This window comes from Scylla paramamosain, chromosome 8, assembly GCF_035594125.1.
Source record: "Scylla paramamosain isolate STU-SP2022 chromosome 8, ASM3559412v1, whole genome shotgun sequence".
NCBI classification, from domain to species: domain Eukaryota; kingdom Metazoa; phylum Arthropoda; class Malacostraca; order Decapoda; family Portunidae; genus Scylla; species Scylla paramamosain.
The window spans coordinates 23,851,526-23,873,525 of NC_087158.1; the positions used below are offsets into that span (position 1 = coordinate 23,851,526).

Genomic DNA, 22,000 nt, shown 5'->3' on the forward strand with positions numbered 1-22,000 from the left:
AACAATTAACATCGTGTGAGGGTTAGAGACCAGGAGCATGATCACTTCCATTAGTCAAAGAGGGAGTGTAAAGATGCGTATAGACCCTTGTAGGGAAAGCAATGTCCCATAGAGCGTTGCTGCAAGTTTTGTTTGACAAGTTAGACACTGGACACCCGCGCAGTCCTAATGGGGAAGAACTTGCATTAAAACTGAAGTTATCACAATGTGTATTCAGGACAAAACATATAATGTTTATGCAACGTATTTTTACATCAGCTGTTCTTGTTGAGAATTCGCTTATTGTGATGGATACAGATCAACATGACTGATGATTGCAATGAATATATAAGCTGGGCATAATGCAAAATACACAGTGAGAGGAGATCGCGCATATATCCTCCCCTGCCCTTCCTAGGACGCGTGGTCGATACTAATCTTTCATAACTATTCATATTGCGCTGACTGACTCACTCTTATTAAGGAATATTTTTTTCATTATGTTGAAATATTATGCATGTAGACGATCACTTCACTCACACTCGCTTCAGCCAACACACATTATTCTAGACAGGAAAAAGTTGGAAGATAAATTATAATAAAACAGTGATAAGCAGACAGATGAGAGAAACAGGAAAACACAAGGGAAAATCATGCAAACTGAAATACATGTAAGCCTTTAAAACACGTGGAGGTCGTGTTCTTAATGATAGGGAAGTAGGAAGTGGAGGTGATAGGCACAGAGGTGGAGGTGTAGGTGGTGAAAACTCCATGAGAAGACTGAAGGGAATAGAAAGGTGACTTACATAAACACAGCCAAGTATCATCATTATTCAGCTTTCATATTACTGCACTTGACATTTTCTCAGGTAGTTTTCATATTCCGCTTCTAACTGCTAGCACAGGTTACGATTCTATAACTTGATTGTCTAAAATATCTAGATTCGTTGGTATTTAAAAAGGAAATATATTGCGATTAGTTAAAAAAGAAAAAAAAAAAACAAGTAGAGACGTGAGAGGAGTCTAGTCCTTGATTTTAAATAGAGCGCGCGATTGAGGCCTACGCGCTGCATTTGTTTATAACCCACAATACACCGAGCCCTCAACCAGCCGGGGAGCCTCGTGTGTCTCTGTGCTTTGTGAAGCCTCCACTATAATATCCCAGTGTCATCCGCGTCCCGGCGCGTCTTGGTGACTTTACGAGGTGAGGGAATCATACGCCGCACACTGCAGGATGCCGTGGCAAGGTGAGGTGCGGTGTAATGGTGATGTGAGGAGCTATCTCACCACATAATGATAAACCTGTATTAGTGATCGGGGAGCTGGGGCTGCTTGGCTGCTGGGTGTGTCTGCACGATGCTCTCTAGTTGTCTGGTTAATGAGGTTATCGTGATTGTAATGATATGAGTACATTAGTATAATTCTGTAATGATATTGTAATATTAAGGTTTGAGTGTGATGTTGTGATGCGTTCCTGGATAGACCCTGAATATTTTGTTCGGATTATCGTACAGTATTGGTTTGGCTGCCTGCCTCGAGGCGGTGGAGCGATGCGGCGGGGACCATGTACCACATCACACATGTTGGGGGGTAGAACACGTTCTCCTGCGCCCACATGAAGCAGTCCCTGCTTCACTCAGATCACAATGCGTCGTGGCCTCTTTGCCGCTCACGTGGCTGCAGGTCAGCTGGTCCTCGCCTGGCAGTGCCAAAGATCCTCCTCCATTGTACGTACGCAAAGCTTCGAGACGCCTGCTGCGGTGCTTCACTGAGTCGTGGCTTCTGAACCTTTCGAATGATTTGGGCAGTTATAAGAACCGCAAGAATAAACTGAACAATATTTTGAATAGGGTTATAGAATAAAGCGGAATTAATTCATAAAGAAAAATTTGTGAGCTAGTTATGAACCTTAGGGTAAGTTGACTCGGGACATTTAACATAATAAATGAGCCATTATGGACGAATGATGGCTGCCTGCATGAAGGCATAGATAACTGAGTCTCTTGCTCTCAAGTTTTCCAGCTTGAATTATGCATATTCACTTAGGGGAAATAGTATGTCAACATGCATGACTCGAGTGTCTTTACACGCTGCCCTGGATCCCAATGGAATATTCCACGAGGACTTAATGATATGAGGTTGGCGACTGGACACTCTGATGCGCACCACCACCACCACTGTCACCTCAGCCGCCAGCAGCGTGTTGCTTTGAGGAGAGTTCTGCATCTGTTGTCGGCTGGAGCCCTCTGAAGACAGACGCTTTGGTAATGTGTTTGTGACAGTCTAACAGACGGTCTGTGTGAGTCAAGAACATTCATTCTACTTAACCTAGAGGGGTGCCTTGTCTTGTGTGGTGCTGGTGGCTGTGGTGACTTTGAATGTCGTGCGTCGTAAGTGTTATAATGGTATGAATTAAACTTTACACGAAGACACTTCTCTTTTGATACTTTAAACACTTTGCTTTTGTGTTCCAAATAGATATACATTTACTGCATGTTACTCTGTATGGAACTGTACTTACCACACACACCACCATGAAGCATAACCGAGCATTATGTTAAATCTGTACCTTACTCTTCCTTACGAGTATAGACTAAAGTGCTGGGTGGGGAGGGAGGCTAGCATGACGACACTTCCTCCTCCCTCTCCTGGGAGTGAGTATGAAGGCTTTCCAGGTCATCGTGTTCACCAGTGTAAAGGAGTCTCGGCTGCTATTAATACCTGATGTCACTTTCCTTACACGCGCCACCACCTGGGCACCAAGTAAGGGTGCTTTTACATGGGCGAGGATTGGCTTTGTCACGTCCAGGGAAATCAAGGTGGGAATTAGACAGGAGGTGGGGAAGCGTTTTGTGGCTTGAAATGTGGCCACGAGGACAACCACGTGCTCCTCGTGAGGCGCCGAGTCTAACGTTGAAAGCCACAAAAAATAAAATACAGGATCTTGTTCTGATGATGTGTAAATATGTGACTTTCTTTGTTCTTTTCCTGAAATCGTGTTAAAAATTAAGCCTGATTACATTTTTATTTTATTTTATGAATGATTAGTAGTAGTAGTAGTAGTAGTAGTAACAGTAGTAAGAGTAGTAGTGTTAGTAGTAGTGGTAATAATAGTAGTAGAAGAAGTAGTGTTATTAGTATTAGTATGAGAAGTGTTAATAGTAGTAATAATGTTGTTAGTAGTAGTGTTAGTAGTAGCAGTAGTAGTAGTAGTAGTAGTGTTAGTAGTTGCAGTAGTGTTAGTAGTAGTAGTAGTAGTAGTAGTTGTTGTTATTGTTGATGATGATCTTGTTGTTGTTATTGTAAAGACAATAAAGCTGATAATAATAATAACAGTAACAATAACCATATTCTGGGCAAGTTGCGCGCGCGTGAAGCTCAGGGGAGAGATCCTTCACATCCTTGCCTGACCCTTGCAGCTCCTGGACACTTAAGCCAGGCCCGCTAATTGGCCAGCGAGTCGTGTGACTGGCCTACCAAAGAGCCGGGTGCCTAACTACCGTAACTAACTGTGTCTTGAAGCACTTCCATGAAATGACATGAGACACACTGTTGCGCCCTGAAGGCATGCTGCTGGCAGATGATAGGTGTTGAAAATTGGATACAGTCATTTTACAGTAAAGAGAAAGATTAAATGGCGCCTACTAGGAAGGAGAGAAATCTACCTCTCCCATCGAGAAACTGCCATGAGGCAGGATCGATATTTTAATTCTTAACAGCGAACCAAGTATTGTATTTAGCCCCATAGACCCACGCGGCCTTATAGTTAAACCGAAATTTGAATGTGTGAAATTAAATATGAGTTTCGAATCTCCATGTCCTCGTGTTTCTAAGCTTCAATTAACCTAATTAACTTATGTACTGCACTTCCACCGGGCCTTCCCTCCAATCGACATAAATTAAGCAGCACAAATGCTCGCAAATAAACGCACAAACCGCACTAACTAGCGGCCGCCACGTAACTCGCGCCACATGTGTAACTCAGCCCAGGTCATTAAGGAGGGTCATTAAGGGAGTGTGTTCCTTGTTTTGTAAGCCCAATATCCACTCCACCTGCTGCTACCTGGCGTTGCCGCGGCCTGAACGCTCCCTCTCCCTGCCAGTCCGTCTCTCTCTCTCTCTCTCTCTCTCTCTCTCTCTCTCTCCGTCTCTCTCTCAGAGAGAGAGAGGGAGAGAGAGAGAGAGATAATTTATTTGCCTTCTCCCCCACTTCCCTCCAACACACACACACACACACACACACACACACACACACACACACACACACACACACAAGCGAACACGTAAGAAAAATACACGAGTGCATTATCATATAAATTGAAAGATTATTGAAAAACACATCGGCAAAAGAAAAGAAAAAAGTATTAAAAGAATACATGCACAATAATTTTTACGGACATTTGTGAAAAAAAAAAAAAAAAAAACAAATGTAATGCATCAGAATTTCTTAATATATTCAAAAGTTTGTGAAAGAGGAAAGTTGTTACGGCACATGTACGGATTCTAATTATGCCTCTGTGCTAAAGTTCCCTGAGTTATATACTGATATTTTTTTCCCTTCGTTTGCCTTCTCTAATTAAGTCGAAGTATTCTGTTAGCGCCAGTTTCCGGTGGTGTTCATTCCTGTTGATGCTTCATGTCATCTCTCAGTAATGCTGATTAAGGGTCATCATTATTATTATCATTATTATTATTATTATTATTATTATTATTATTATTATTATTATTATTATTATTATTATCATCATCATCACCATCATCATGTTGTTGTTGTTGTTGCTGCTGCTGCTGTTGCTGTTGCTACACTCCTTTTTGTTCTTTTTTTTTCTTCCTCTTGTTCTCACTCTTCTCCGTTTCCATCATCTTATTCTTCCTTTCTTCTTCATGACTACAAAACGAAAAAAAACTCCCCTTACAAATGAAGAGCGCGGTACAGCCAACACTGCACCACCTTCACTCAGAGCACCTTGTCTGGAAACACGTAACTGATGACCCTTCACAGATTCCTCATTCATGGAGAAGTCAGGCGTCGCAAGATAAGCATTAGTAATCTATCTCTTTTACCCAGATGTTGACCCTTCACATGGGCCGTATTCTCCCCTGTATGGAGAACATGTCACGCTCAAGAGTCTGCAATCACGACATTATTAAATGGCATAAATTGCAAGCCTGCTCTTCCCATCATGTCCCCTTCCCTTGCTGCATAACTATTTAATCTCCTACATGGTCCGCCTCCCTCTGTTCTCCCTTCTTCCAGTGACTATAACTCTTCACGGGAGGAGTATTAGGTGCGTTCAGGAAGTAATTTGACTCTTGTTTCTTTAAGATTATTATTTTATTCTTTTTTTTTTTTTTTTTTTGTGAAGTAGCGGCCTCTAGTGGCGTTAGGGTCAATACATATTCGTATTGTAACTACATATTCCTCTTAAAGGGAGGAGTATTAGGTGTGTTCAGGAAGTAATTTAACTCTTGCTCCTCTACGGTTTCGTTTTCGTAAAGTGACGGATTTTAATGGTGCTAAAATCAGTATTCACTTATGTCTCTTTCTGGTCGTATGAATGTACGTTAATATTAATGTCAAGGGGTACAATGTGAATTCAGAATGCTTTAGCGAATTCCAGGGATGAAGTAGTCACGGGCTATAAACTTCATGAAGGGACTTAAGTGGTCGCACAAGATGCAGAATTCCTGTACAGCGAACTATTTCTCGGCAGCAATTAACAATATTTACGTGCATAGGAGAGAGAGAGAGAGAGAGAGAGAGAGAGAGAGAGAGAGAGAGAGAGAGAGAGAGAGAGAGAGAGAGAGAGAGAGAGAGAGTTAAGGATATACTCATAGACAAAGTTAATAAACGTGAACAACTTGGTGCCGTGTCTCCTAATTATAGAGCAACAAAGGAAGTTTTCTCGGGCGAGTCGTGCGTACTCTGAGGGAAGCAGACAGTGAGAGGAGGAAGCTCATAAAATTAAAGGGTCCTCCACAATGCTGTGTTTATAGAGGGGAAGAAGAAACTTAACGGAGAATCAAGGGCTTAGACAACGTGGACGAGAAACAAAAGCGACAAAGGTGAGCAGTTGGAGAGAGAGAAAAACTTAAGCACTTCCTCAATATTTCATTTTATTGGTGACAAAAATCCTTCGGGCGATTATCCTCGAAACAAAGTCTGCCTTAATACTCACCTTGTCTGTAAAGCCCAGGATTGTCTCGTGTCTGGAATGAGGGCGACGTGATGTATCGACCATTGAGCTGCTAGGAGGTAGTGGTCCCGCTGGATAGTTATGGGCTGAACTAAAACTGTCCATATAATCTGTGACCTAAGAGCTTGAGAGTCCTTCGGGAAATTAAAGACACTTAATGCGCTTTTTTTTTTTTACGAGTAATTCTGTTCCTGCTGCTCCTCCAGTGGACTCCTCTAGAGGCATTAGGGTGAATGGGAACACGCAGCGAGTAAGGGAGAAAAGGCAGTCTAGATGGAGGAGAGAGAGGAAGGGAATGTGCCATAGCAGAAGTTAGGGAAGTTTAAAAAACTTTTCTTATCATATCAGTGTGTTAACTTTTTGAGAGAATATTACGTAAGTTCCCTGAGCAAGTGTCAAGTTTCATACGTTATCAGTATTATGATGAATGTCACGCCTCTTTCGTGCTTCGATAGAGACTCGGGTGCTTCCATGCCCTCGTCACAGTTGTGCGTGTATTTGTGTTTTTATCCTCGTCTCCACCTCAACTTTTCTCTTCACCACAATACGGCTCGGTCGTGGCATTCCTCCGCGCCGCCCTCCTTCCTTCCTTCCTTCTACCGCTTCATTTTTGTTTTTTTATCTCCTCTCCATCTTGCACCAACATCTTCCTCCACCTTCTCGTCTCTCACCCTGCCGCCTCTTTGTGCTTTGACTTGTGTTAGCATCTTCAGAAATTCCGAGATGGATTTCAGAGATGCTGGGAATGACGTTGGGAATATATTTGACTCAAGTACAGTGTGGCGTATTAGGATTAGCATAAGGTGTCGTTTCAGCAAGATACTTTTCTCATTATACTATCAATATACTCTATTTTTAATCGTATTGGTTTTTGTATACTAATGAAGTCTTCAGTTAATTTGTTTTGCTATGATCAACAATACAGATATCATTATCATAATCATAATAATCATTTCGTTTAACGTTTTATTTTTTCTTTATTAGATTATTGGACGAGTCAAGATTCTCTCTCTCTCTCTCTCTCTCTCTCTCTCTCTCTCTCTCTCTCTCTCTCTCTCTCTCTCTCTCTCTCTCTCTCTCTCTCTCTCTCTCTCTCTCTCTCACTTTTTGCGTAGACGGTCGATGCACAAAACAAATAATAAACCAGTATTTTCTTTTTTTTTTTTGGCAATGCTGCAGCAAACTTGGCCTTCGTACCCGAATAGTAGTGTGTGCTGACAGACCCACGCGTGACTCCCGAGGATGCTGGGTTGTCTTTGCTCACGTGCTGGGGTGCTGAGGGCAGGAGAGATTAAGAAGCGCTGACTTAAAACAACTCCTCTCCCTCCTCCTCAGCTTCTCTTCTTCAGCTTTTTATCATCATCTTCCTACTGCGAGTCATCTTTTTTCTTCTTGAGATTTTCATCCTTTTCCTCCTCCTCCTTCTCCTTTCTCTTCCTCTTCAGCAGCGTCTCCTTCTTTTCCTGATCTTTTCTCCTTCCTCTCCTCCTCTTTCTCCTCTTCTCAACAGTCCATCCCACACACCGCTACTCCACTCACCACCACCACCACCATCACCACCAGACAAAGGACAAGGGCAGTCTGCGACAAGATGACGGAATATTTTTTTTTCCAACGCACATAAGTCAAGTAAAAACAAAGAAAAAAAAGGGAGGGCTGTTTCTTGCTGCAGCTGTTGATGTTGTGCAATGGATGTTGAAGAGGGAAACTGAGGGAGGCTCAAGGAAACAAGGAAAAGTACTGAGCGTTGCAGGAAAACGTGGCAAAGACGCAGGCATGATTGATGGATGGAAGCGTGCATGGCGGTGCCTCTCTTCTCTCGGGAATGAAATGAATATAAACCATCCATCCAGCCTCGGCTGCAGCATCACTCATCCCTCAACCCTGCACACTACCTTCCCGCATCCCTCGTATACCTCCATCTGTCCAGCCTGAGGTGTAGCGTCACTCATACCACAAACCCAACATTACCTTCCCTTATCCCCCCTTACACCTCCATTTGTCCAGCCAGAGGTGTAGCATCACTCATACCCCAAGCCCCTACACAAACTTCCCGCACCGCCACTACACCTCCATCTGCCCAGCCTGAAGTGCAGCATCACCCATCCGCCAACCCACCACACTACCTTCCCGCACCCCCTACACCTCATTCAGTCCAGCATGGGTTGCAACATCACTCTCCTCCCAACCCCACTACACTACCTTGCCGCACCTCCCCTACGCTTTCATCTGTCCAGCCAGTGGTGCAGCATCACTCATCTCCTAACTCCCCCATACTACCTTCCCGCACTCCCCCTACATCTCCATCTCGCTAACCTGGGGTGCAGCATCACTCATCCCGCAGCTACACTACCTTCCCAAACGCTCCTACTCATCCATCTGTCCAGCCTGGGGTGTAGCATCACTCATCCCCTAACCTTGCAAACTACAATCCCGCATCCCTTATTCCCCTCCATCTGTCCAGCGTGGGGTGCAGCATCATTCATCCCCCAACCTTCCTCATTACTTTCCGACACCCCCCAATACCTCCATCTGTTCAACCTGTGGGAAAAAAAGAAAGAATGGAGGGTGAGAAAAATAGAGAAAGAAAGGAAGTGTAAGACCTAAAAGAAGAGAAATAGAGGAAAAAAAGAAAGGGAAAGCAAGGTAAAAAAAAAGAGAAAAGGGGAAAAAAGGTGGAAGGAAGATAAAAAGAGGAAAAGGCGATCCGATCCGATGAAAAATGATTAAATGGCCCAGTCCAATCAGCTTCTTAATTCACAACAGGCGCAAGGGAATCAGGGCAAATTGACGTTGCGAGTCCGAGAGTGCGCAGCAAGTTTGTGAAGGAGAGGCGAAATCTGAAGGCCTTGTAATAGCGTTTCAATCTCCAGAACAAAAAAGGGAATGTTATTTGTTTTTGCCTAAGTCAGCCCTGATAAAACAACCCTTTGCCTCTCCAGAATAATGTTTATATTGGTAGATTCAAATGGTGAAGGAGTAGGAGGAAGAGGAGAAGCGAAGGTAGAAAAAGGTAGAAAGGGGAGACAGGGAGGGTGGAAAGAAAAAGAAAGGAGAGAAGTGGTCAAGAAGACGTGAGGTTGCAAGAAAATCAACAACTTTATCCTGTTTTTTGAGAGAGAGAGAGAGAGAGAGAGAGAGAGAGAGAGAGAGAGAGAGAGAGAGAGAGAGAGAGAGAGAGAGAGAGAGAGAGAGGAAGATGCTGGAAGACAACTAGGAACCAAATTGGCCTGGTACGTAATATGATTGTGTGTGTGTGTGTGTGTGTGTGTGTGTGTGTGTGTGTGTGAGAGAGAGAGAGAGAGAGCGAGCGAGCGAGCAATTGTCCGCCTTCACCTGCCTCTCTCTATAGCTCGAGTGCTTTCCCGGAACAGAAGTGGGGAGAAAAAAAAGTTAGAATTTATGTGGTGAGAGTTTGTGTTCTCTTGTCAAGTGTTTGTTGCACGGGTCTGTTCTGCCAAAGGTTACTGGAGCTGGTTCAGAAATGTCACAGTAAAAGAGAGGGAGAATGGTGTGTGTGTGTGTGTGTGTGTGTGTGTGTGTGTGTGTGTGTGGGTGGGGGTGGGGTGGGTGAGGGCGGCAGAGTTAGGATGAAGAGCTCTTGTAAAGTGAAATTGAATTTTTTACGTAAATTATGAAGTAGCTGAGTCTCTCTCTCTCTCTCTCTCTCTCTCTCTCTCTCTCTCTCTCTCTCTCTCTCTCTCTCTCTCTCTCTCTCTCTCTCTCTCTCTCTCTCTCTCTCTCTCCCTCCCTCCCTCTCTCCCTCCCTCTCTCTCCCTCCCTCCCTCCCTCCCTCCCTCCCTCCCTCTCTCTCTCTCTCTCTCTCTCTCTCTCTCTCTCTCTCTCTCTCTCTCTCTCTCTCTCTCTCTCTCTCTCTCTCTCTCTCTCTCTCTCTCTCTCTCTCCTCCCTCCCTCCCTCCCTCTCTCTCTCTCTCTCTCTCTCTCTCTCTCTCTCTCTCTCTCTCTCTCTCTCTCTCTCTCTCTCTCTCTCTCTCTCTCTCTCGCAGACAGACCCACCGAACCCATTTCCGGTGGAGAGAAAGAGAGAGAGAGAGAGAGAGAGAGAGAGAGAGAGAGAGAGAGAGAGAGAGAGAGAGAGAGAGAGAGAGAGAGAATTCGATCACATATCAGTCGTGAACACAGGACGTTGATATTAAGAATGGAGTACGAAAAATAAAGCACGCAAAATTTTTTTTTTCACGAAGGAAAGTTTATGATTAGAACATTCCACAGAGAAGCTTGAAGTGGAAGACGGTAATGGCGGAAAATATTATTGAAGGGTACGAGAGGTAGAAAGAACCGAATTGGAGGAGGAGGGGGAGCAGGAGGAGGAGGAGGAGGAGACGGAGGAGGAGATGGTGATGGAGGAGAAGAAAGAAGGAGGAAGCATCGAGAGGAAAGATGGGGGGGTGGTGAATGAGTAGGAGGAGGAGGAGGAGGAGGAGGAAGAGGTGGTTGTGGTGATGGAGGAGGAGGAGGAGGTAGTGAAGTAGAAAGAAGGAGGCAGCATGGAGATGAAACGAAGGGGTAGGAGGAGGACGAAAAAAAAAAAAAAGATGAAAAAAGAGGAAATCGGGAACCATGTCGATGAGAGACTAAAAATAGAAAGAGATGAAGAAGAGAAAAAAATAATGTGATAAGAAAAAGGATGAGAGGGGAACGATGCTTTTAAAAATGAAGAAAAGAAGAAAAGGAAAAGAGAACAAGATATTTCAATAAAATCTGGGAACAATTAACCCATCAAGGCGAACCTTCCTGCCAGGGTACAAGTAGGGAGGAGGAGGAGGAGGAGGAGGAGGAGGAGGAGGAGGAGGAAGAGGAAGAGGAGGAGGAGGAGGAGGAGGAGGAGGAGGAGGAGGAAGAGGAGGAGGTATAAGAGGAGAAGGAGGAGGATATAGAGGAAGAAGAGGAAGGGGAAAAGGATGAGTACCTGAAGGAAAAGGAAAAGAAAGACGGACGAAAAATCCTAATTAAAAAAAAGTGATGCTGTAAAAATAATAATAATGATAATAATGATGATGGACGTTACACAAAATAAAGAGAAGAAAATTATAATAATGCGTGACCTTTTGGAATTAACAGCAAGAGGAAGAGGAACAGACAAGCTTAGCATTCGTGAGCGCTTTGTTGGTGGTGGGTGTGGGCGTGGTGGTGACAGCAGTGGAGGAGTCTGTGGGTGTTTGGCGAGGAAAGGGAAGACAGGAGGAGGAGGAGGAGGAGAAGGAGGAGGAGGAATAGGAGGTTGCTAATGATTTGATGGGGTCCCTCTCAGTCAATTTGATGTTAGGCTTTTTGTTATTATTTTTGTGATAGAGGAAATGGCAAACACCGTGTTGGCGGAGGGAAGGAAAGAGGATGGTAGGAAGGAAGGAAGGAAACAAGAAAGAGAAAGAGAAGTTGCTAGCGACGAGAACGAGGAGAGAGAAAGAGACCAGTTATCGCATCTGAGCTGGACTAACTTTTGGGAATAGTCTTTATTTGTAAGAGTTGAATGCCTTTTTACTTGGTGATGGGGGGAGGGAGAAAACTGGACGGAGAAAAGTGATACAAAACAGAAAGGAAAGCAAAACTCGGTCGGTAACGTAGAGGTGAGGGGGGACTTAATTTCATCGTCAAAGTTTCCAGAGTGAAAACAAAAAGTGATGGTTAAGGAAGTGTAGATTTTCAGAGCGTTTTCTAAGTATAGTCTCTCTCATAGAAAATAAAGAAAAAAGAAAAAAATGACGTAATTCCTCTTTCCCTTGCTTTCTCAGTTTTGTTTTTAAGAGTGGGAGCATAAATTGAGTGTCTGTAAAGTTCAGCAACATCCGCGGTACTCGAACAGAAAGAATGTAAAGAAAAAAAGATTTGTGCAAATCCCTTTTTCAAGTATTAGTTTTTACTGACGGATGTTTTATTTGTCTTTCCAAGAAGCACTTCCGAAGCGAGGGTGCGTGGGTGGAGCTGGTGGGCGTCTGGCTGGCGCTGGCGGGCGGCTGCGGCGGTGCTGAGGCCAAGGATTGAGTTCAGAGAGCCATGATCCTCCTTTCTCTCACGACCCCTCGCCCCCGCCATTTCAGACACCCTGCCCCGCAGACCCCGCTCCACACACCCGGCCCCGCCCCTTCCGCCCCCTCCCACCACCTCCAGGATCAAGCCTCAGCTAGCCCAGTGAGTAGCAAACACGTTTGTTCTTTTATAGAGCCGAATTTCCCCGCAACTTTGAAAAGAGGAAAGAAGAAAAGAGGAATTATTTAAAAATGTCTGTAAAAGTTGCGCTCTTCACACGGAATGTAAATGAAATCGTATTTTTTCATTGTGTTCTTTTCTGTTTTGCTTTTTGTTTTGAAGTTCCGGCGATGTTGTAGGAATTACAGGTGTTGTTTTAGAGATTTGAATGACAAAGGACCTTATTTTATGATGCACGAACGTAATGTGGTATGGAAAACAACCCTGCCCTGAACGCGAGGGAATTCGAGACCAAAAATGTGCGTGTGTGTGTGTGTGTGTGTGTGTGTGTGTGTGTGTAGCCGTTCGTCATACACAAGCTGTAAAGTTTTCATGGGATCCGTGTGGGGATTGGTTTCTTATCTCACCTCTTGTGGCAAAAACTGGTGCTGTGATGGATGGCTGATCACGGGCTTTTTACAGATTTGTGTGTGTGTGTGTGTGTGTGTGAGAGAGAGAGAGAGAGAGAGAGAGAGAGAGAGAGAGAGAGAGAGAGAGAGAGAGAGAGAGAGAGAGAGAGAGAGAGAGAGAGAATGCTTTCGTGGAAGAGGACGAAGAGAACAAGGGCGAGGACGAGGAGGAGGAAAGAATGGGAATAACGAGGAGGTAATTTGGTTTGACAATGAAATCACTTGAATTGAATAAGTCCAAGAGAGAGAAAAAAACGAGACTGCCAATGGAAGGAAGGAAAAGTGAACTATAAAAGTAAAAAATACAAACAGAAAAGAGAAGAAAAATGGAGAGACGATTCTTTCTGTTCTCCCCTCCTGCCAAAAACCAGCGAAAATGAAAATAATGGAAAAAAATAGAATAACAGTGGATATAGGAAAAGAAAACATCAAAATAATGTAAAAAATAAAACTGCAGTCGATTTTGCAATAGAAAAATCGGGAGGAATCGGTTATAACGGGAAAATACGTGGACAGGAAGACGACAAAGATGACAAATATGAACCCAGGACATGACGAGGCCTTATCCAACTTGGTCTGTGGCTCACCTCGTTGTTCTTTTGTGCTCTTTATTTCCCCTTTGTGCCCACTTGTCCTCCTCGTTTCCCCTTTGTGCCCACTTTCCCTTCTCGTTTCCTCCTTGTATCCCCCTTCTTTTGTGTTCTTTTGTATTCTCATGTTTTTCTTTTTTTGTCCTTGTTTCAGGGTTACTCTTGTTTTACCTGTATTTCCTCTTTTTCTTATATCCACTTCCTCCTCCTTTCCTCCTTGTGTTCCTTTGTTTTATTTGTGCTTTCTTGTATTCTCATGTGTCTTCTTTTCTCCTTGTTCCTGGTTCCTCTTGCGTTCATTTGTTTTCTTTGTTTTTTCTCTTCATATCACCTCTTGTGTTCTCTTGTCCTCCTTGTGTCCATTCTCTACTTGTTTTTCTAGTCCCACCTCCATTTTTGTCCTCTTGCATCCTTGTTTGCTTTATCTTATCTTGTTTCTTTGTTCTTCTCCTCTGTCCTCATAATTTCTTGTTTTCCCTTGTTTTTTTCCCTTTGTCCTCCATTGTCTCCTTGCTCTATTTTTGTTACTTGTCCTTCCTTTTGTTCTTTTGTTCTCACGTTCACGTTATTCATATATTCTATTTCATTCACGTTTAGTTATGATGTTCAGTTTAATTATTTTATACCTGTGTGTGTGTATGTGTGTAAGCGTGTATGAAAAATAAGGATACGCGGAGGGGGAAAATAGTTACGTATAACCTTGTGTTGGTGACTTCAGTGTTATTAGAAGGACGTACATGGAGTAAGAAAAATGACCACATTGAAATTGTGTCGAAAAATACAGAAGTTTTTAGGGAATAGCAGGCACTGGGATTGGCTGCTACCCGAGGGAAAGGAAGGGCCGGAGTTATTTGCAGTGAGCTATGACCTTTACGGAGCTTTCCACCTATATCCGTCCGTCACTGTCAGTAAGCCCGTCAGTCAGGCATCATAGAGAGAGAGAGAGAGAGAGAGAGAGAGAGAGAGAGAGAGAGAGAGAGAGAGAGTGGGTTAACAAGTTGCTACATGCTCTCATATGTAAAAGAATGTCTTACGGTAGAAGAATCACTCCACAGACGTATCCTGACACACGCATAATGACGGAGCACGGAACGAAACTGAAAGAAGGGGAGTGAGAAGGTGAGATGGAAGGGGTGTGCACAAGGGAAGGAGGGAGGGACAGAGGGAGGGGCAATGGCAGCTCGGAAGTGTTGGTACTACATGCAATTATATTTAAAGTATGCCTTGATTCCTAGTTTTCAATCAATACAATACTGTTTACTAATCCACTAAAACTACTGATACATTACTGGAGATGTGTACTCGCACGGTTACATTTATGAATGAAATTACATGTGACATAGTGCCGTTTCATTGTCATGTATGTATCACTCCGCCAGGGGAAAACGTGACGTCAAGAAAGGCGCCAAAACTTCAGTTAGAGCACGGTGGGACCTGAGTGTGAGACGGCTGGACTCTTGTGTTCTTTTAGGAGAGAAAAATTAGTGAGCAGTGCCTTGTACGTACAATGACATGGAGTACTTGGATTTATTGTGAGTGTGTACGTGTTTGGTTTTCAAGGTGTGGGTGAAGGATCAGATGAACATGAGTGGAACAGAAAATACGCGAGATACACTCCAGGACGCACCGAGAATATTCTAGACGTGCTGTGGAGAAACAGACCCTCCGTGTTGCAGCGACTTGACCTCTGCATTGAGGCGGGTGGTGGTCAACTTCCACTGGGCACCAACCAACATACACAGAGCAGGTCAGTGTTGTTCAGGTGACCGTTGTCTTGGCGGGAACTACAACACCTCCGGTCAGATCAAAGGCAACTCATTTATAGTTATTTTTATCTTATTGCAAACACTCTGCCTTCGTTCAATAGAATTACACTTGATGGTTGTTCGACTCTTGACCAGCAGGGGCACAGGAAACGCAGGTAACAGTGCAGGTGTTTATTCACAGAAGGTGTGAACAGAAGGCTGGAGGTAGGTGATCTCCCGGCGCCAGGCCGCGCACTTCAACTTAACACTTATGACTGAAGCCTAGCTCGTTCACTCAACTAGCTAACAACCACACAATGGTGAAGGACACTTTATTTTTCTAGTTCAGTTTATTATTTTGAAGACATTATATCACGGTATACTTGTGTAACATTAACCGCGCTGTATATTGTCATCAACCCTTTTTAGCCTGTTTACAGAGGAGCTAGCAGCCAGGATGAGAAGAATGAATGTAGGGGTAAGTGTGGGGAATGATGAAGTATGTGTGCTCCTTTATGCAGATGACGTAGTTGTTATGAGTGAATCGGCAGATGAGCTTCAAAGTTTGTTGGATTTAGTGGATGGCTATGGTAAAGACTTTGGAGTAAGGTTTAGCAGTGAGAAAAGCAAAGTAATGATTGTGAATAGGTCAGAGGATGAAAGTAATGTGGTATGGAGACTTAGAGAGAATGAGTTGAGACAGGTGCAATAATACAAGTACTTAGGGATGTGGATGAGTCCTAGTGGGTGTGCAAAGGCAAAGAATGAAAAGATAAGTATGGTAAACCAGTGGGTAGGTCGATTGGGAAGCGCGGCAAGAATGAGAGTAAGTAAGTATGATGTGTTGAGAGAAGTGTGGAAGAGTGTGGCTGTGCCATGTATAATGTATGGTATGGATGTGATTGCATGGAATGAAAGTGAAATTGATAAGTTAGAAGTGGGCCAGAATAGAGTAGCAAGGATGGCACTGAGTGCGCCGAGGTGCACAGCAGTTGAAGCCTTGAGAGGTGACATGGGATGGAGCACCTTTAGAGAAAGACTCACAAAAGCCACACTAAGGTACAAGATTAGGCTTGAGAGAATGGATGATGCAAGAATAGCAAGGAAGGTGTACCTGTGGAATGAAAGTGGAAGCAAATGGAGGAAGAGATGCATGAGAACGACAGACAGGAATGGATTGCAAGTTGTGTGGGCGATAAGAATGGCTGGGAGGAATCAAAATGAGCGTGAATGGGTGGTAACAAGAGGAGGCAGAGTGGGAGCCGAATGGGATGTGAGAAAATGGAAGAATGAGATAGACAAAGAAGTGAAATGTGTGGGACTGAACGAATGGAAGAATGAAATGGAAAGAAAGAAGACCCTGGAATGGTACAAGGAGAAAGAGGCCCCGAGGTATGAAAGGTTGATTGAGGCGGTGAAAGAGTTTCTGGAGAGAATGTGGCGTGCCAGGTGTATGAACAATTAGGATAGAGGATGCTGTTCGTTTCTCTTTTTTTTTCCCTTCTACAGGAGTTGCCGATCCAAAGGCCTGGCTCAGGAGAGATCCTGTGCCATCTGTACCATCAAGATCAAGATCAAGACCGCTCCGCCTTCCTCGGCTCTCCATTCCTTCCCCTCCTGCCCCTCTCCCCTCATTTCCTCTCTCTCTCTCTCTCTCTCTCTCTCTCTCTCTCTCTCTCTCTCTCTCTCTCTCTCTCTCTCTCTCTCTCTCTCTCTCTCTCTCTCTCTCTCTCTCTCTCGTATGATGCACGCACTCTATTTTGCAGCAGGTGGATATCAATTTTCAGTGTATCTGTGTGGTTGCGTCTACTTTGTCCTCCTGGGCGTGAAGTGAACGGAGTACAGTAAATAAGGTGCAAATGTTTGTCGGTAAACACAGGCTGATCTCCACACTTGAAATCCGTATAATTTTGAAGTTTTCTCGCTATTTGCTATGTTACGGTGGTATGTGTGTGTGTGTGTGGGTGTGGGTGTGTGTATTGGAACAGAGAACGTGGGAAGAGGAAGGTTTTTTTTTTTTTTTCACCCTCTGTGGTAGCGAGGGTACGTTGCTACAAAGCGGTAATAGGGACCGGAACGGGGACAGGTAATTGGCCGTGGAGTGCCACAGATATATCTTGATTTTGTGGGGCCAAAATCCTCGTTTTGTCTCCGCAGGTCTTCGTAAATTCTTTCCAGGGCCAATCTTAAAGTACAGGAATTGACTTAACCATAGCACATATCAGTTAACATTTAAGTTGAGTAATCACACTGAATACATTTTTGCTGCATACCAATAATTGATGGTTAGCCTGGTATGGAGATTCAGCAAATGAGTGTGTTAATAGACTCCCCCGCCTGTGATGTCTGTGATGACGTCAAGGTAACTAGTGTATTAAAACATATGGGTAAATTTTCGTGTGTTCCAGATATACGGCAAGCGAAATTGTTTATATTGTGATTCATGGAAGGATATTTGTAACGTGTCATTGCTAATACGTGATAGGTGCGCCACGGCGGATCACTCCCTCTCTCCAACAGCCATCTATTTATCTATCTATCTATCTATCTATCTATCTAATCTATCTGTTGAACTGTGGCTGACAGTAGCATGAGGTAAATACTTGAGAAGGTCTTGTCAGCACGGAACCTTAAGTTGTAGAGGAACGTGTAGAAACAAAATACTTCAGAAACTGCAGTCTAAGAGGGACAAGGGAACTCCATATACGAGTTTCCAGAATACAATGTTTTGACAGTCTGAAGAAAGGTTTCCTGTAATTCTCTCTCTCTCTCTCTCTCTCTCTCTCTCTCTCTCTCTCTCTCTCTCTCTCTCTCTCTCTCTCTCTCTCTCTCTCTCTCTCTCTCTCTCTCTCTCTCTCTCTCTCTCTCTCTCTCTCTCTCATATGATTCAACTCAGTTCATTTCACACACACACACACACACACACACACACACACACACACACACACACACACACACACACACACACACACACACACACACACACACACACACACACACACAAAGCATTCTCCCTTAACCCTACACCACACACCCACACAAACCATGATTACTTAACGACACCCACGCACAGCACATGTACGGCCTGGACTACTGGCTGATGGCTGGCAATTAAGGTAAAGGTAGACGATCACGTGGACAGCAGGGTACGACGGCGGCGGCGGTGACAAAGGCGGGAATGGTGGTGGTGTTGGAGGGACGGGCGTAGCGTGTCTAGACCTCTTTGTCCCTTCAGGAGCACGGCCGAGTGATAGAAAGGGGAGAGGGAGTGTTGTTGTTCCTGCTGGTTTTTATGCTTTTGATGAAAATGAGTTGTCTCCCTAATTAAGTTTATCAGATCCTTCCACAGCCAGCAGTTCCAGTTCGTACCCTGTGACTTGATGGATGTCACGGTTTTCTTTCTTTCCTGACATATTTTTTTTTTTTTTTCAACTGAGTCGTACCTCCCTTCCCTTCTTTGCGGCGTCTTCCCTTTAATTCTCCTACCTGTTCTCACCTGCCTACTTAGCCCTCTTCGCATTTACCTGCACGTCACTTTCGTTGACACCTGTAGATAAACTTGCTACTTTAGTTGAAACTTCGATATTTTTTACACTCTTACTAGAATTCCTTGACTTTATTAAAATCTTCATAATTTCCAGATTTTATTTTACTTGTAATTTCACCAAAATACAACAATTTTTCCCTTTTCTTTATTTCTCTCTCTATCTTCGGAGACGCTTCCTTGTTGCAGTCTGTGGGTCTCTCCGTCTTGCTCCATTTTTGGCCAATATACCATCCTTTTTCTTTAAATGAGTTCGGAAATGTATCACTCGATTTCCAATTGCCATTACTCACCCCCTAATGGTCCACCGTGTGTCCGGACCGTGACGGACGCTAATAATGCCACCAGGACATCCGAGCCAAGAGTTACGGTGTAGTTTCTTTCGTTGTGGGGAAGGGAATTGAACACATTGGTTTTCATGTGATGGTTTTATTGTTTAGATTGTTGAATGGAACGGAAAGCTGGGATGAAGGGAAGGTGGTGGTGGTGGTGGTGGTGGTGGAGGCGGGGGCTTGTTTCTGCAGGTGGGAATTTTGTCTCGTTTGAAGGAATGATGTAACTGCTGCTGTTATTACTACTACTAATACTAGTGCTGCTGTTACTACCACGTCTACTGCTACTACTACTACTACTACTACTACTACTACTACTACTACTACTACTATTACTACTACTACTACTACTACTACTACTACAACTACTTTATTCCATTACTTATAACTTTTGCTTTACTATTACTGCTGCTACTACCACTACTACTGCTACTACTACTACTACTACTACTACTACTACTACTACTACTACTACTACTACTACTACTACTGTGTCGTGGTGTGGCATTGTGGTGAGAGTAATGGTGTGGTATTGTGAAGATGACCTGTGAACCTGTTGTTATAGTGTAGTAGTGATAGTAATGTAGCGGTGTGATGATGACTGTTATGATGAAAACTGATTAAACGTTCATGCGCTGTCATTTTATCATGCTAATACCATTCATGTATTTGCTTAATATATGTGTTTGTTTACATTTCTATTGATCTTTGTAGGCGGTCATATCAAAATGTTCCCTCGTCCATTAGTTGCTGAGAGCTATTCGTGAAAGAGTCAGAAAGTAAAAGGAAAAGGAAAAAAATGATGACAATACAAGTTGAAATTGAATAGATGGCTCTAATGCTTCTCTTCATGTGTCGCGGAGGTAAAAGTTCCCTGGGAAGTGTTGTCAGCCCTCTGTCATTTTTACCTCTTTCTCGTCTTTCGCACCGCGCGGGGAATGTGGGGACGTATTCAGAATGCTGTGTTGCCTGGAGGGGAAGAGGAGAAAATAAAGAAAAATAATGGCAATAATAACAACAAATAATAATGAACGTATAAGTAATGAATGTGCATGAGAGGAATAGCAAGAACAAGAACGAAAACGAGGAAAGACGAAGATTAAGTTGTTAATAAGCACTGCACCATAAAAATTAATAATACAGCGCGTCAAGGCTGGAGGCAAGACTGAGCAGGTCACAGAGTCCAAAGTCTCGGGTTTGTATTCAGTAACAACGCAGCCTGAATCCTAAAGCTTAGTGGGAGGCGGCGAGGGAGGCAGCTAATAAGAACGGTGAAATTTCCTGCTCTTAGCTCTTCCACTTTTCTGCATCGCGGGAGAACATAACCATAATTTATTTCATCAGCAAGGGAATCAGCGCCGAGTGTTAGCGAGGAGAGACTTCAGTAGGAGGCGGAGGACGAAGTTAAGCCGCTTGTAATTATACACGTTCATGCTTCTCGAGGTAGTTAAACACCCTTGGCTTTCCATCCCTAGCAGCCTCACACACGCCCCCCGGAGACAACTAGATAAGCTTCTCATTGTGGCTGCAAGGCGTCACGCACCGCCGCTAACTTATGCTGCTTGAGAATTCTGATGAACTACACCTGTGATTGATAGCCAGGTTGTTGTTGTCACCTCACGCTGTTTGCCGCACCTGAAAGAGAGGCCGGCATTAGTTTATATAATAGTGACACAGAGTTACGGCTCACGTGGGATATATATTAATTACTGCCTGCACGTCGCGCCACAGTGGTGTTCCGCTATTTCTTTGTATTCCAGTGACTCTGCTTTTGTCATCACCGCTGTTCCCTCCCCTTCCCGGAACACACAGCAGCAGTAGCTCTGGTATCGCGTGTGGGCTGAGCTACGACACCGATGTGAGCAGAGAAAAATCGTCCAGTTCTCCAGAGAGGAAGGCGACCCCACCGCCCACAAGAAACCGAGGAAAGAGAAGCCACGCTGAGAAATGAGTAATAGAATATTCGACAGCACAAGTTACCCATGTGAATTGAGAGAGAGAGGGGGTGAGATTTCCTTAGGGGAAGAGGAAGCTGCTTATTGTCCTGTGAAGTGGGAAATTAAGGTTACCTGTCTTGGTATTCCCCTCGGGGCGTTAAAGCCGACTTGAAGAGAGGTGGGTAGCGGGCTGGGAATCATTATCCCGTGAACATGGTGCCCTTCCAAAAGACGAGAGTGAAGCACGATGGGTCATGGAAACGTAAGCTCCCAAATGTTAATCTGATTATGCTGCTTCACCGTGCGTGGAATCAGACAGGAAATTGCGTGAATTATAGGAAACCATGCAGGAATAAAATTGCTTCAGTATTGGGATGCTCTCAGATGCAGAATACGAGGCTGCGAATTGAATTGTCTTATGGAATAAATATGGGAATTACTGTTGGACAAGAATATAATACCTACTGATAAAAAGGTTCTTGATTCGGCGGGAGTAACGTGGGAGGCGGGGAACTTAACCCTCAACATTGCCGCCAGCTGCAGATGACTCCCAGACACGGATCATATTTTCACCGGTACAGGAAACACTGAAAAACAAAAACTAAACACAGAATTAATGTCTGCCTCCATCTCACTCTGGGACACGAAATTGTTTTTGTTCTTGTAGCTTTAAATAGGAAATTAGTTTGAGGAATGAAAACTGGTGTAGAATTCACTAGGGCCAAGAAATGTTTGCTGGCCTTATATGAAAGAGAGAGAGAGAGAGAGAGAGAGAGAGAGAGAGAGAGAGAGAGAGAGAGAGAGAGAGAGAGAGAGAGAGAGAGAGAGAGACAGTTTTCAATGAGAGAAGTAATCTTTTCAAGCATAGTAAAAACAAGAGGTGGCCAGTAAACTAATGTGAATGACAATTGAAACAGATAATTCCAGTTAATGAATCTTATAATTCAGGGATTCCAAATGAAAGAAGCAAGAGAACAGAGAAGATTTAAGATCATCAAACTAAACACTTTTCACAAAAACTCTTGGAATGAGGGGAGATTATGATCACACTAAGGAACA

At 43.8% G+C, this 22,000-nt stretch overlaps 1 long non-coding RNA gene across 3 annotated transcripts; it reads left to right on the forward strand.

The window, feature by feature from the left end:
• The first annotated feature begins 771 nt into the window (after nucleotides 1-771).
• Nucleotides 772-19,139, forward strand: LOC135103014 (uncharacterized). Of its 3 annotated transcripts, XR_010269889.1 has the most exons (4): nucleotides 772-1,226; nucleotides 12,087-12,326; nucleotides 14,944-15,130; nucleotides 16,638-19,139. It is a non-coding gene; the product is annotated as an uncharacterized LOC135103014 (long non-coding RNA). The 3 variants fall into 3 exon arrangements; XR_010269888.1 differs by lacking the exon at nucleotides 16,638-19,139 and having other exon boundaries at nucleotides 773-1,226; nucleotides 14,944-15,260; XR_010269887.1 differs by lacking the exons at nucleotides 12,087-12,326; nucleotides 14,944-15,130; nucleotides 16,638-19,139 and adding an exon at nucleotides 1,494-3,702.
• The last annotated feature ends 2,861 nt before the right edge of the window (nucleotides 19,140-22,000 follow it).